Genomic DNA, 9,870 nt, shown 5'->3' with positions numbered 1-9,870 from the left:
CGATCGGGCGCAAAGTTACGGCATTTTAAAAGAAATCAGGGGCTGGAAAGGGTATAAATAAAAATTAACGCTCTAAGTAAATGGGTGCGATCATACCAGCACTAATGCACCGGATCCCATCAGAACTCCGCAGTTAAGCGTGCTTGGGCGAGAGTAGTACTAGGATGGGTGACCTCCTGGGAAGTCCTCGTGTTGCACCCCTTTTTCGGCGAATTCGGAATTTATTTTTGTTTTTGGTTATTTTGATTTGAGACGCGTAGATCCCGAAAAACTAACCAATTTGAAAGAAAAAAATGTTTAGTTCGGGCGATCGGGCGCAAAGTTACGACATTTTAAAAGAAATCAGGGGCTGGAAAGGGTATAAATAAAAATTAACGCTCTAAGTAAATGGGTGCGATCATACCAGCACTAATGCACCGGATCCCATCAGAACTCCGCAGTTAAGCGTGCTTGGGCGAGAGTAGTACTAGGATGGGTGACCTCCTGGGAAGTCCTCGTGTTGCACCCCTTTTTCGGCGAATTCGGAATTTATTTTTGTTTTTGGTTATTTTGATTTGAGACGCGTAGATCCCGAAAAACTAACCAATTTGAAAGAAAAAAATGTTTAGTTCGGGCGATCGGGCGCAAAGTTACGGCATTTTAAAAGAAATCAGGGGCTGGAAAGGGTATAAATAAAAATTAACGCTCTAAGTAAATGGGTGCGATCATACCAGCACTAATGCACCGGATCCCATCAGAACTCCGCAGTTAAGCGTGCTTGGGCGAGAGTAGTACTAGGTTGGGTGACCTCCTGGGAAGTCCTCGTGTTGCACCCCTTTTTCGGCGAATTCGGAATTTATTTTTGTTTTTGGTTATTTTGATTTGAGACGCGTAGATCCCGAAAAACTAACCAATTTGAAAGAAAAAAATGTTTAGTTCGGGCGATCGGGCGCAAAGTTACGGCATTTTAAAATAAATCAGGGGCTGGAAAGGGTATAAATAAAAATTAACGCTCTAAGTAAATGGGTGCGATCATACCAGCACTAATGCACCGGATCCCATTAGAACTCCGCAGTTAAGCGTGCTTGGGCGAGAGTAGTACTAGGATGGGTGACCTCCTGGGAAGTCCTCGTGTTGCACCCCTTTTTCGGCGAATTCGGAATTTATTTTTGTTTTTGGTTATTTTGATTTGAGACGCGTAGATCCCGAAAAACTAACCAATTTGAAAGAAAAAAATGTTTAGTTCGGGCGATCGGGCGCAAAGTTACGGCATTTTAAAAGAAATCAGGGGCTGGAAAGGGTATAAATAAAAATTAACGCTCTAAGTAAATGGGTGCGATCATACCACACTAATGCACCGGATCCCATCAGAACTCCGCAGTTAAGCGTGCTTGGGCGAGAGTAGTACTAGGATGGGTGACCTCCTGGGAAGTCCTCGTGTTGCACCCCTTTTTCGGCGAATTCGGAATTTATTTTTGTTTTTGGTTATTTTGATTTGAGACGCGTAGATCCCGAAAAACTAACCAATTTGAAAGAAAAAAATGTTTAGATCGGGCGATCGGGCGCAAAGTTACGACGTTTTAAAAGAAATCAGGGGCTGGAAAGGGCATAAATAAAAATTAACGCTCTAAGTAAATGGGTGCGATCATACCAGCACTAATGCACCGGACCCCATCAGAACTCCGCAGTTAAGCGTGCTTGGGCGAGAGTAGTACTAGGATGGGTGACCTCCTGGGAAGTCCTCGTGTTGCACCCCTTTTTCGGCGAATTCGGAATTTATTTTTGTTTTTGGTTATTTTGATTTGAGACGCGTAGATCCCGAAAAACTAACCAATTTGAAAGAAAAAAATGTTTAGTTCGGGCGATCGGGCGCAAAGTTACGGCATTTTAAAAGAAATCAGGGGCTGGAAAGGGTATAAATAAAAATTAACGCTCTAAGTAAATGGGTGCGATCATACCAGCACTAATGCACCGGATCCCATCAGAACTCCGCAGTTAAGCGTGCTTGGGCGAGAGTAGTACTAGGATGGGTGACCTCCTGGGAAGTCCTCGTGTTGCACCCCTTTTTCGGCGAATTCGGAATTTATTTTTGTTTTTGGTTATTTTAATTTGAGACGCGTAGATCCCGAAAAACTAACCAATTTGAAAGAAAAAAATGTTTAGATCGGGCGATCGGGCGCAAAGTTACGGCATTTTAAAAGAAATCAGGGGCTGGAAAGGGCATAAATAAAAATTAACGCTCTAAGTAATGGGTGCGATCATACCAGCACTAATGCACCGGACCCCATCAGAACTCCGCAGTTAAGCGTGCTTGGGCGAGAGTAGTACTAGGATGGGTGACCTCCTGGGAAGTCCTCGTGTTGCACCCCTTTTTCGGCGAATTCGGAATTTATTTTTGTTTTTAGTTATTTTGATTTGAAACGCGTAGATCCCGAAAAACTAACCAATTTGAAAGAAAAAAATGTTTAGTTCGGGCGATCGGGCGCAAAGTTACGGCATTTTAAAAGAAATCAGGGGCTGGAAAGGGTATAAATAAAAATTAACGCTCTAAGTAAATGGGTGCGATCATACCAGCACTAATGCACCGGACCCCATCAGAACTCCGCAGTTAAGCGTGCTTGGGCGAGAGTAGTACTAGGATGGGTGACCTCCTGGGAAGTCCTCGTGTTGCACCCCTTTTTCGGCGAATTCGGAATTTATTTTTGTTTTTGGTTATTTTGATTTGAGACGCGTAGATCCCGAAAAACTAACCAATTTGAAAGAAAAAAATGTTTAGTTCAGGCGATCGGGCGCAAAGTTACGGCATTTTAAAAGAAATCAGGGGCTGGAAAGGGTATAAATAAAAATTAACGCTCTAAGTAAATGGGTGCGATCATACCAGCACTAATGCACCGGATCCCATCAGAACTCCGCAGTTAAGCGTGCTTGGGCGAGAGTAGTATTAGGATGGGTGACCTCCTGGGAAGTCCTCGTGTTGCACCCCTTTTTCGGCGAATTCGGAATTTATTTTTGTTTTTGGTTATTTTGATTTGAGACGCGTAGATCCCGAAAAACTAACCAATTTGAAAGAAAAAAATGTTTAGTTCGGGCGATCGGGCGCAAAGTTACGGCATTTTAAAAGAAATCAGGGGCTGGAAAGGGCATAAATAAAAATTAACGCTCTAAGTAAATGGGTGCGGTCATACCAGCACTAATGCACCGGACCCCATCAGAACTCCGCAGTTAAGCGTGCTTGGGCGAGAGTAGTACTAGGATGGGTGACCTCCTGGGAAGTCCTCGTGTTGCACCCCTTTTTCGGCGAATTCGGAATTTATTTTTGTTTTTGGTTATTTTGATTTGAGACGCGTAGATCCCGAAAAACTAACCAATTTGAAAGAAAAAAATGTTTAGTTCGGGCGATCGGGCGCAAAGTTACGGCATTTTAAAAGAAATCAGGGGCTGGAAAGGGTATAAATAAAAATTAACGCTCTAAGTAAATGGGTGCGATCATACCAGCACTAATGCACCGGACCCCATCAGAACTCCGCAGTTAAGCGTGCTTGGGCGAGAGTAGTACTAGGATGGGTGACCTCCTGGGAAGTCCTCGTGTTGCACCCCTTTTTCGGCGAATTCGGAATTTATTTTTGTTTTTGGTTATTTTGATTTGAGACGCGTAGATCCCGAAAAACTAACCAATTTGAAAGAAAAAAATGTTTAGTTCGGGCGATCGGGCGCAAAGTTACGGCATTTTAAAAGAAATCAGGGGCTGGAAAGGGTATAAATAAAAATTAACGCTCTAAGTAAATGGGTGCGATCATACCAGCACTAATGCACCGGATCCCATCAGAACTCCGCAGTTAAGCGTGCTTGGGCGAGAGTAGTACTAGGATGGGTGACCTCCTGGGAAGTCCTCGTGTTGCACCCCTTTTTCGGCGAATTCGGAATTTATTTTTGTTTTTGGTTATTTTGATTTGAGACGCGTAGATCCCGAAAAACTAACCAATTTGAAAGAAAAAAATGTTTAGTTCGGGCGATCGGGCGCAAAGTTACGGCATTTTAAAAGAAATCAGGGGCTGGAAAGGGTATAAATAAAAATTAACGCTCTAAGTAAATGGGTGCGATCATACCAGCACTAATGCACCGGATCCCATCAGAACTCCGCAGTTAAGCGTGCTTGGGCAAGAGTAGTACTAGGATGGGTGACCTCCTGGGAAGTCCTTGTGTTGCACCCCTTTTTCGGCGAATTCGGAATTTATTTTTGTTTTTGGTTATTTTGATTTGAGACGCGTAGATCCCGAAAAACTAACCAATTTGAAAGAAAAAAATGTTTAGATCGGGCGATCGGGCGCAAAGTTACGGCATTTTAAAAGAAATCAGGGGCTGGAAAGGGTATAAATAAAAATTAACGCTCTAAGTAAATGGGTGCGATCATACCAGCACTAATGCACCGGATCCCATCAGAACTCCGCAGTTAAGCGTGCTTGGGCGAGAGTAGTACTAGGATGGGTGACCTCCTGGGAAGTCCTCGTGTTGCACCCCTTTTTCGGCGAATTCGGAATTTATTTTTGTTTTTGGTTATTTTGATTTGAGACGCGTAGATCCCGAAAAACTAACCAATTTGAAAGAAAAAAATGTTTAGATCGGGCGATCGGGCGCAAAGTTACGGCATTTTAAAAGAAATCAGGGGCTGGAAAGGGCATAAATAAAAATTAACGCTCTAAGTAAATGGGTGCGATCATACCAGCACTAATGCACCGGACCCCATCAGAACTCCGCAGTTAAGCGTGCTTGGGCGAGAGTAGTACTAGGATGGGTGACCTCCTGGGAAGTCCTCGTGTTGCACCCCTTTTTCGGCGAATTCGGAATTTATTTTTGTTTTTGGTTATTTTGATTTGAGACGCGTAGATCCCGAAAAACTAACCAATTTGAAAGAAAAAAATGTTTAGTTCGGGCGATCGGGCGCAAAGTTACGGCATTTTAAAAGAAATCAGGGGCTGGAAAGGGTATAAATAAAAATTAACGCTCTAAGTAAATGGGTGCGATCATACCAGCACTAATGCACCGGATCCCATCAGAACTCCGCAGTTAAGCGTGCTTGGGCGAGAGTAGTACTAGGATGGGTGACCTCCTGGGAAGTCCTCGTGTTGCACCCCTTTTTCGGCGAATTCGGAATTTATTTTTGTTTTTGGTTATTTTGATTTGAGACGCGTAGATCCCGAAAAACTAACCAATTTGAAAGAAAAAAATGTTTAGATCGGGCGATCGGGCGCAAAGTTACGGCATTTTAAAAGAAATCAGGGGCTGGAAAGGGTATAAATAAAAATTAACGCTCTAAGTAAATGGGTGCGATCATACCAGCACTAATGCACCGGATCCCATCAGAACTCCGCAGTTAAGCGTGCTTGGGCGAGAGTAGTACTAGGATGGGTGACCTCCTGGGAAGTCCTCGTGTTGCACCCCTTTTTCGGCGAATTCGGAATTTATTTTTGTTTTTGGTTATTTTGATTTGAGACGCGTAGATCCCGAAAAACTAACCAATTTGAAAGAAAAAAATGTTTAGTTCGGGCGATCGGGCGCAAAGTTACGGCATTTTTAAAGAAATCAGGGGCTGGAAAGGGTATAAATAAAAATTAACGCTCTAAGTAAATGGGTGCGATCATACCAGCACTAATGCACCGGACCCCATCAGAACTCCGCAGTTAAGCGTGCTTGGGCGAGAGTAGTACTAGGATGGGTGACCTCCTGGGAAGTCCTCGTGTTGCACCCCTTTTTCGGCGAATTCGGAATTTATTTTTGTTTTTGGTTATTTTGATTTGAGACGCGTAGATCCCGAAAAACTAACCAATTTGAAAGAAAAAAATGTTTAGTTCGGGCGATCGGGCACAAAGTTACGGCATTTTAAAAGAAATCAGGGGCTGGAAAGGGTATAAATAAAAATTAACGCTCTAAGTAAATGGGTGCGATCATACCAGCACTAATGCACCGGATCCCATCAGAACTCCGCAGTTAAGCGTGCTTGGGCGAGAGTAGTACTAGGATGGGTGACCTCCTGGGAAGTCCTCGTGTTGCACCCCTTTTTCGGCGAATTCGGAATTTATTTTTGTTTTTGGTTATTTTGATTTGAGACGCGTAGATCCCGAAAAACTAACCAATTTGAAAGAAAAAAATGTTTAGATCGGGCGATCGGGCGCAAAGTTTCGGCATTTTAAAAGAAATCAGGGGCTGGAAAGGGCATAAATAAAAATTAACGCTCTAAGTAAATGGGTGCGATCATACCAGCACTAATGCACTGGACCCCATCAGAACTCCGCAGTTAAGCGTGCTTGGGCGAGAGTAGTACTAGGATGGGTGACCTCCTGGGAAGTCCTCGTGTTGCACCCCTTTTTCGGCGAATTCGGAATTTATTTTTGTTTTTGGTTATTTTGATTTGAGACGCGTAGATCCCGAAAAACTAACCAATTTGAAAGAAAAAAATGTTTAGTTCGGGCGATCGGGCGCAAAGTTACGGCATTTTAAAAGAAATCAGGGGCTGGAAAGGGTATAAATAAAAATTAACGCTCTAAGTAAATGGGTGCGATCATACCAGCACTAATGCACCGGACCCCATCAGAACTCCGCAGTTAAGCGTGCTTGGGCGAGAGTAGTACTAGGATGGGTGACCTCCTGGGAAGTCCTCGTGTTGCACCCCTTTTTCGGCGAATTCGGAATTTATTTTTGTTTTTGGTTATTTTGATTTGAGACGCGTAGATCCCGAAAAACTAACCAATTTGAAAGAAAAAAATGTTTAGTTCGGGCGATCGGGCGCAAAGTTACGGCATATTAAAAGAAATCAGGGGCTGGAAAGGGTATAAATAAAAATTAACGCTCTAAGTAAATGGGTGCGATCATACCAGCACTAATGCACCGGACCCCATCAGAACTCCGCAGTTAAGCGTGCTTGGGCGAGAGTAGTACTAGGATGGGTGACCTCCTGGGAAGTCCTCGTGTTGCACCCCTTTTTCGGCGAATTCGGAATTTATTTTTGTTTTTGGTTATTTTGATTTGAGACGCGTAGATCCCGAAAAACTAACCAATTTGAAAGAAAAAAAAATGTTTAGTTCGGGCGATCGGGCGCAAAGTTACGGCATTTTAAAAGAAATCAGGGGCTGGAAAGGGTATAAATAAAAATTAACGCTCTAAGTAAATGGGTGCGATCATACCAGCACTAATGCACCGGACCCCATCAGAACTCCGCAGTTAAGCGTGCTTGGGCGAGAGTAGTACTAGGATGGGTGACCTCCTGGGAAGTCCTCGTGTTGCACCCCTTTTTCGGCGAATTCGGAATTTATTTTTGTTTTTGGTTATTTTGATTTGAGACGCGTAGATCCCGAAAAACTAACCAATTTGAAAGAAAAAAAAATGTTTAGTTCGGGCGATCGGGCGCAAAGTTACGGCATTTTAAAAGAAATCAGGGGCTGGAAAGGGTATAAATAAAAATTAACGCTCTAAGTAAATGGGTGCGATCATACCAGCACTAATGCACCGGATCCCATCAGAACTCCGCAGTTAAGCGTGCTTGGGCGAGAGTAGTACTAGGATGGGTGACCTCCTGGGAAGTCCTCGTGTTGCACCCCTTTTTCGGCGAATTCGGAATTTATTTTTGTTTTTGGTTATTTTGATTTGAGACGCGTAGATCCCGAAAAACTAACCAATTTGAAAGAAAAAAATGTTTAGATCGGGCGATCGGGCGCAAAGTTACGGCATTTTAAAAGAAATCAGGGGCTGGAAAGGGTATAAATAAAAATTAACGCTCTAAGTAAATGGGTGCGATCATACCAGCACTAATGCACCGGATCCCATCAGAACTCCGCAGTTAAGCGTGCTTGGGCGAGAGTAGTACTAGGATGGGTGACCTCCTGGGAAGTCCTCGTGTTGCACCCCTTTTTCGGCGAATTCGGAATTTATTTTTGTTTTTGGTTATTTTGATTTGAGACGCGTAGATCCCGAAAAACTAACCAATTTGAAAGAAAAAAATGTTTAGATCGGGCGATCGGGCGCAAAGTTACGGCATTTTAAAAGAAATCAGGGGCTGGAAAGGGTATAAATAAAAATTAACGCTCTAAGTAAATGGGTGCGATCATACCAGCACTAATGCACCGGATCCCATCAGAACTCCGCAGTTAAGCGTGCTTGGGCGAGAGTAGTACTAGGATGGGTGACCTCCTGGGAAGTCCTCGTGTTGCACCCCTTTTTCGGCGAATTCGGAATTTATTTTTGTTTTTGGTTATTTTGATTTGAGACGCGTAGATCTCGAAAAACTAACCAATTTGAAAGAAAAAAATGTTTAGTTCAGGCGATCGGGCGCAAAGTTACGGCATTTTAAAAGAAATCAGGGGCTGGAAAGGGTATAAATAAAAATTAACGCTCTAAGTAAATGGGTGCGATCATACCAGCACTAATGCACCGGATCCCATCAGAACTCCGCAGTTAAGCGTGCTTGGGCGAGAGTAGTACTAGGATGGGTGACCTCCTGGGAAGTCCTCGTGTTGCACCCCTTTTTCGGCGAATTCGAAATTTATTTTTGTTTTTGGTTATTTTGATTTGAGACGCGTAGATCCCGAAAAACTAACCAATTTGAAAGAAAAAAATGTTTAGTTCGGGCGATCGGGCGCAAAGTTACGGCATTTTAAAAGAAATCAGGGGCTGGAAAGGGTATAAATAAAAATTAACGCTCTAAGTAAATGGGTGCGATCATACCAGCACTAATGCACCGGATCCCATCAGAACTCCGCAGTTAAGCGTGCTTGGGCGAGAGTAGTACTAGGATGGGTGACCTCCTGGGAAGTCCTCGTGTTGCACCCCTTTTTCGGCGAATTCGGAATTTATTTTTGTTTTTGGTTATTTTGATTTGAGACGCGTAGATCCCGAAAAACTAACCAATTTGAAAGAAAAAAATGTTTAGTTCGGGCGATCGGGCGCAAAGTTACGGCATTTTAAAAGAAATCAGGGGCTGGAAAGGGTATAAATAAAAATTAACGCTCTAAGTAAATGGGTGCGATCATACCAGCACTAATGCACCGGATCCCATCAGAACTTCGCAGTTAAGCGTGCTTGGGCGAGAGTAGTACTAGGATGGGTGACCTCCTGGGAAGTCCTCGTGTTGCACCCCTTTTTCGGCGAATTTGGAATTTATTTTTGTTTTTGGTTATTTTGATTTGAGACGCGTAGATCCCGAAAAACTAACCAATTTGAAAGAAAAAAATGTTTAGATCGGGCGATCGGGCGCAAAGTTACGGCATTTTAAAAGAAATCAGGGGCTGGAAAGGGTATAAATAAAAATTAACGCTCTAAGTAAATGGGTGCGATCATACCAGCACTAATGCACCGAATCCCATCAGAACTCCGCAGTTAAGCGTGCTTGGGCGAGAGTAGTACTAGGATGGGTGACCTCCTGGGAAGTCCTCGTGTTGCAACCCTTTTTCGGCGAATTCGGAATTTATTTTTGTTTTTGGTTATTTTGATTTGAGACGCGTAGATCCCGAAAAACTAACCAATTTGAAAGAAAAAAATGTTTAGTTCGGGCGATCGGGCGCAAAGTTACGGCATTTTAAAAGAAATCAGGGGCTGGAAAGGGTATAAATAAAAATTAACGCTCTAAGTAAATGGGTGCGATCATACCAGCACTAATGCACCGGATCCCATCAGAACTCCGCAGTTAAGCGTGCTTGGGCGAGAGTAGTACTAGGATGGCTGACCTCCAGGGAAGTCCTCGTGTTGCACCCCTTTTTCGGCGAATTCGGAATTTATTTTTGTTTTTGGTTATTTTGATTTGAGACGCGTAGATCCCGAAAAACTAACCAATTTGAAAGAAAAATATGTTTAGTTCGGGCGATCGGGCGCAAAGTTACGGCATTTTAAAAGAAATCAGGGGCT

At 43.3% G+C, this 9,870-nt stretch overlaps 32 non-coding genes across 32 annotated transcripts; all 32 read left to right on the top strand.

Moving 5' to 3' along the window:
- The first annotated feature begins 82 nt into the window (after positions 1-82).
- LOC145573687 (5S ribosomal RNA) lies at positions 83-201 on the top strand. Its single transcript, XR_014097667.1, has one exon. It is a non-coding gene; the product is annotated as a 5S ribosomal RNA (ribosomal RNA).
- Positions 202-389: 188 nt separating this feature from the next.
- On the top strand, positions 390-508 carry LOC145573686 (5S ribosomal RNA). The gene has a single exon (XR_014097666.1). It is a non-coding gene; the product is annotated as a 5S ribosomal RNA (ribosomal RNA).
- A 188-nt stretch (positions 509-696) lies between these two features.
- On the top strand, positions 697-815 carry LOC145573929 (5S ribosomal RNA). The gene has a single exon (XR_014097902.1). It is a non-coding gene; the product is annotated as a 5S ribosomal RNA (ribosomal RNA).
- A 188-nt stretch (positions 816-1,003) lies between these two features.
- Positions 1,004-1,122, top strand: LOC145573918 (5S ribosomal RNA). Its single transcript, XR_014097892.1, has one exon. It is a non-coding gene; the product is annotated as a 5S ribosomal RNA (ribosomal RNA).
- A 188-nt stretch (positions 1,123-1,310) lies between these two features.
- Positions 1,311-1,428, top strand: LOC145573083 (5S ribosomal RNA). Its single transcript, XR_014097196.1, has one exon. It is a non-coding gene; the product is annotated as a 5S ribosomal RNA (ribosomal RNA).
- A 188-nt stretch (positions 1,429-1,616) lies between these two features.
- On the top strand, positions 1,617-1,735 carry LOC145572861 (5S ribosomal RNA). The gene has a single exon (XR_014096986.1). It is a non-coding gene; the product is annotated as a 5S ribosomal RNA (ribosomal RNA).
- A 188-nt stretch (positions 1,736-1,923) lies between these two features.
- On the top strand, positions 1,924-2,042 carry LOC145573684 (5S ribosomal RNA). Its single transcript, XR_014097664.1, has one exon. It is a non-coding gene; the product is annotated as a 5S ribosomal RNA (ribosomal RNA).
- A 187-nt stretch (positions 2,043-2,229) lies between these two features.
- LOC145572860 (5S ribosomal RNA) lies at positions 2,230-2,348 on the top strand. Its single transcript, XR_014096985.1, has one exon. It is a non-coding gene; the product is annotated as a 5S ribosomal RNA (ribosomal RNA).
- Positions 2,349-2,536: 188 nt separating this feature from the next.
- Positions 2,537-2,655, top strand: LOC145572858 (5S ribosomal RNA). The gene has a single exon (XR_014096983.1). It is a non-coding gene; the product is annotated as a 5S ribosomal RNA (ribosomal RNA).
- Positions 2,656-2,843: 188 nt separating this feature from the next.
- Positions 2,844-2,962, top strand: LOC145572804 (5S ribosomal RNA). The gene has a single exon (XR_014096931.1). It is a non-coding gene; the product is annotated as a 5S ribosomal RNA (ribosomal RNA).
- Positions 2,963-3,150: 188 nt separating this feature from the next.
- On the top strand, positions 3,151-3,269 carry LOC145572967 (5S ribosomal RNA). The gene has a single exon (XR_014097086.1). It is a non-coding gene; the product is annotated as a 5S ribosomal RNA (ribosomal RNA).
- Positions 3,270-3,457: 188 nt separating this feature from the next.
- On the top strand, positions 3,458-3,576 carry LOC145572857 (5S ribosomal RNA). The gene has a single exon (XR_014096982.1). It is a non-coding gene; the product is annotated as a 5S ribosomal RNA (ribosomal RNA).
- A 188-nt stretch (positions 3,577-3,764) lies between these two features.
- Positions 3,765-3,883, top strand: LOC145573683 (5S ribosomal RNA). The gene has a single exon (XR_014097663.1). It is a non-coding gene; the product is annotated as a 5S ribosomal RNA (ribosomal RNA).
- Positions 3,884-4,071: 188 nt separating this feature from the next.
- LOC145573916 (5S ribosomal RNA) lies at positions 4,072-4,190 on the top strand. The gene has a single exon (XR_014097890.1). It is a non-coding gene; the product is annotated as a 5S ribosomal RNA (ribosomal RNA).
- Positions 4,191-4,378: 188 nt separating this feature from the next.
- Positions 4,379-4,497, top strand: LOC145573682 (5S ribosomal RNA). The gene has a single exon (XR_014097662.1). It is a non-coding gene; the product is annotated as a 5S ribosomal RNA (ribosomal RNA).
- Positions 4,498-4,685: 188 nt separating this feature from the next.
- Positions 4,686-4,804, top strand: LOC145572856 (5S ribosomal RNA). The gene has a single exon (XR_014096981.1). It is a non-coding gene; the product is annotated as a 5S ribosomal RNA (ribosomal RNA).
- Positions 4,805-4,992: 188 nt separating this feature from the next.
- LOC145573681 (5S ribosomal RNA) lies at positions 4,993-5,111 on the top strand. The gene has a single exon (XR_014097661.1). It is a non-coding gene; the product is annotated as a 5S ribosomal RNA (ribosomal RNA).
- A 188-nt stretch (positions 5,112-5,299) lies between these two features.
- Positions 5,300-5,418, top strand: LOC145573680 (5S ribosomal RNA). The gene has a single exon (XR_014097660.1). It is a non-coding gene; the product is annotated as a 5S ribosomal RNA (ribosomal RNA).
- A 188-nt stretch (positions 5,419-5,606) lies between these two features.
- LOC145572855 (5S ribosomal RNA) lies at positions 5,607-5,725 on the top strand. Its single transcript, XR_014096980.1, has one exon. It is a non-coding gene; the product is annotated as a 5S ribosomal RNA (ribosomal RNA).
- Positions 5,726-5,913: 188 nt separating this feature from the next.
- Positions 5,914-6,032, top strand: LOC145573679 (5S ribosomal RNA). Its single transcript, XR_014097659.1, has one exon. It is a non-coding gene; the product is annotated as a 5S ribosomal RNA (ribosomal RNA).
- Positions 6,033-6,220: 188 nt separating this feature from the next.
- Positions 6,221-6,339, top strand: LOC145572980 (5S ribosomal RNA). Its single transcript, XR_014097098.1, has one exon. It is a non-coding gene; the product is annotated as a 5S ribosomal RNA (ribosomal RNA).
- A 188-nt stretch (positions 6,340-6,527) lies between these two features.
- Positions 6,528-6,646, top strand: LOC145572854 (5S ribosomal RNA). The gene has a single exon (XR_014096979.1). It is a non-coding gene; the product is annotated as a 5S ribosomal RNA (ribosomal RNA).
- Positions 6,647-6,834: 188 nt separating this feature from the next.
- On the top strand, positions 6,835-6,953 carry LOC145572852 (5S ribosomal RNA). Its single transcript, XR_014096977.1, has one exon. It is a non-coding gene; the product is annotated as a 5S ribosomal RNA (ribosomal RNA).
- A 190-nt stretch (positions 6,954-7,143) lies between these two features.
- On the top strand, positions 7,144-7,262 carry LOC145572851 (5S ribosomal RNA). Its single transcript, XR_014096976.1, has one exon. It is a non-coding gene; the product is annotated as a 5S ribosomal RNA (ribosomal RNA).
- Positions 7,263-7,452: 190 nt separating this feature from the next.
- On the top strand, positions 7,453-7,571 carry LOC145573678 (5S ribosomal RNA). Its single transcript, XR_014097658.1, has one exon. It is a non-coding gene; the product is annotated as a 5S ribosomal RNA (ribosomal RNA).
- Positions 7,572-7,759: 188 nt separating this feature from the next.
- LOC145573677 (5S ribosomal RNA) lies at positions 7,760-7,878 on the top strand. Its single transcript, XR_014097657.1, has one exon. It is a non-coding gene; the product is annotated as a 5S ribosomal RNA (ribosomal RNA).
- Positions 7,879-8,066: 188 nt separating this feature from the next.
- LOC145573676 (5S ribosomal RNA) lies at positions 8,067-8,185 on the top strand. The gene has a single exon (XR_014097655.1). It is a non-coding gene; the product is annotated as a 5S ribosomal RNA (ribosomal RNA).
- Positions 8,186-8,373: 188 nt separating this feature from the next.
- Positions 8,374-8,492, top strand: LOC145573675 (5S ribosomal RNA). Its single transcript, XR_014097654.1, has one exon. It is a non-coding gene; the product is annotated as a 5S ribosomal RNA (ribosomal RNA).
- A 188-nt stretch (positions 8,493-8,680) lies between these two features.
- LOC145573673 (5S ribosomal RNA) lies at positions 8,681-8,799 on the top strand. Its single transcript, XR_014097652.1, has one exon. It is a non-coding gene; the product is annotated as a 5S ribosomal RNA (ribosomal RNA).
- Positions 8,800-8,987: 188 nt separating this feature from the next.
- On the top strand, positions 8,988-9,106 carry LOC145572814 (5S ribosomal RNA). Its single transcript, XR_014096941.1, has one exon. It is a non-coding gene; the product is annotated as a 5S ribosomal RNA (ribosomal RNA).
- A 188-nt stretch (positions 9,107-9,294) lies between these two features.
- On the top strand, positions 9,295-9,413 carry LOC145573031 (5S ribosomal RNA). The gene has a single exon (XR_014097146.1). It is a non-coding gene; the product is annotated as a 5S ribosomal RNA (ribosomal RNA).
- Positions 9,414-9,601: 188 nt separating this feature from the next.
- On the top strand, positions 9,602-9,720 carry LOC145572981 (5S ribosomal RNA). The gene has a single exon (XR_014097099.1). It is a non-coding gene; the product is annotated as a 5S ribosomal RNA (ribosomal RNA).
- The last annotated feature ends 150 nt before the right edge of the window (positions 9,721-9,870 follow it).

This window comes from Chenopodium album, chromosome 12 (genome assembly GCF_948465745.1).
Source record: "Chenopodium album chromosome 12, dcCheAlbu1.1, whole genome shotgun sequence".
Taxonomy (NCBI): domain Eukaryota; kingdom Viridiplantae; phylum Streptophyta; class Magnoliopsida; order Caryophyllales; family Amaranthaceae; genus Chenopodium; species Chenopodium album.
Note: the sequence above shows the minus strand (reverse complement) of the source record. Positions and strands in the feature narration are given on the sequence as shown.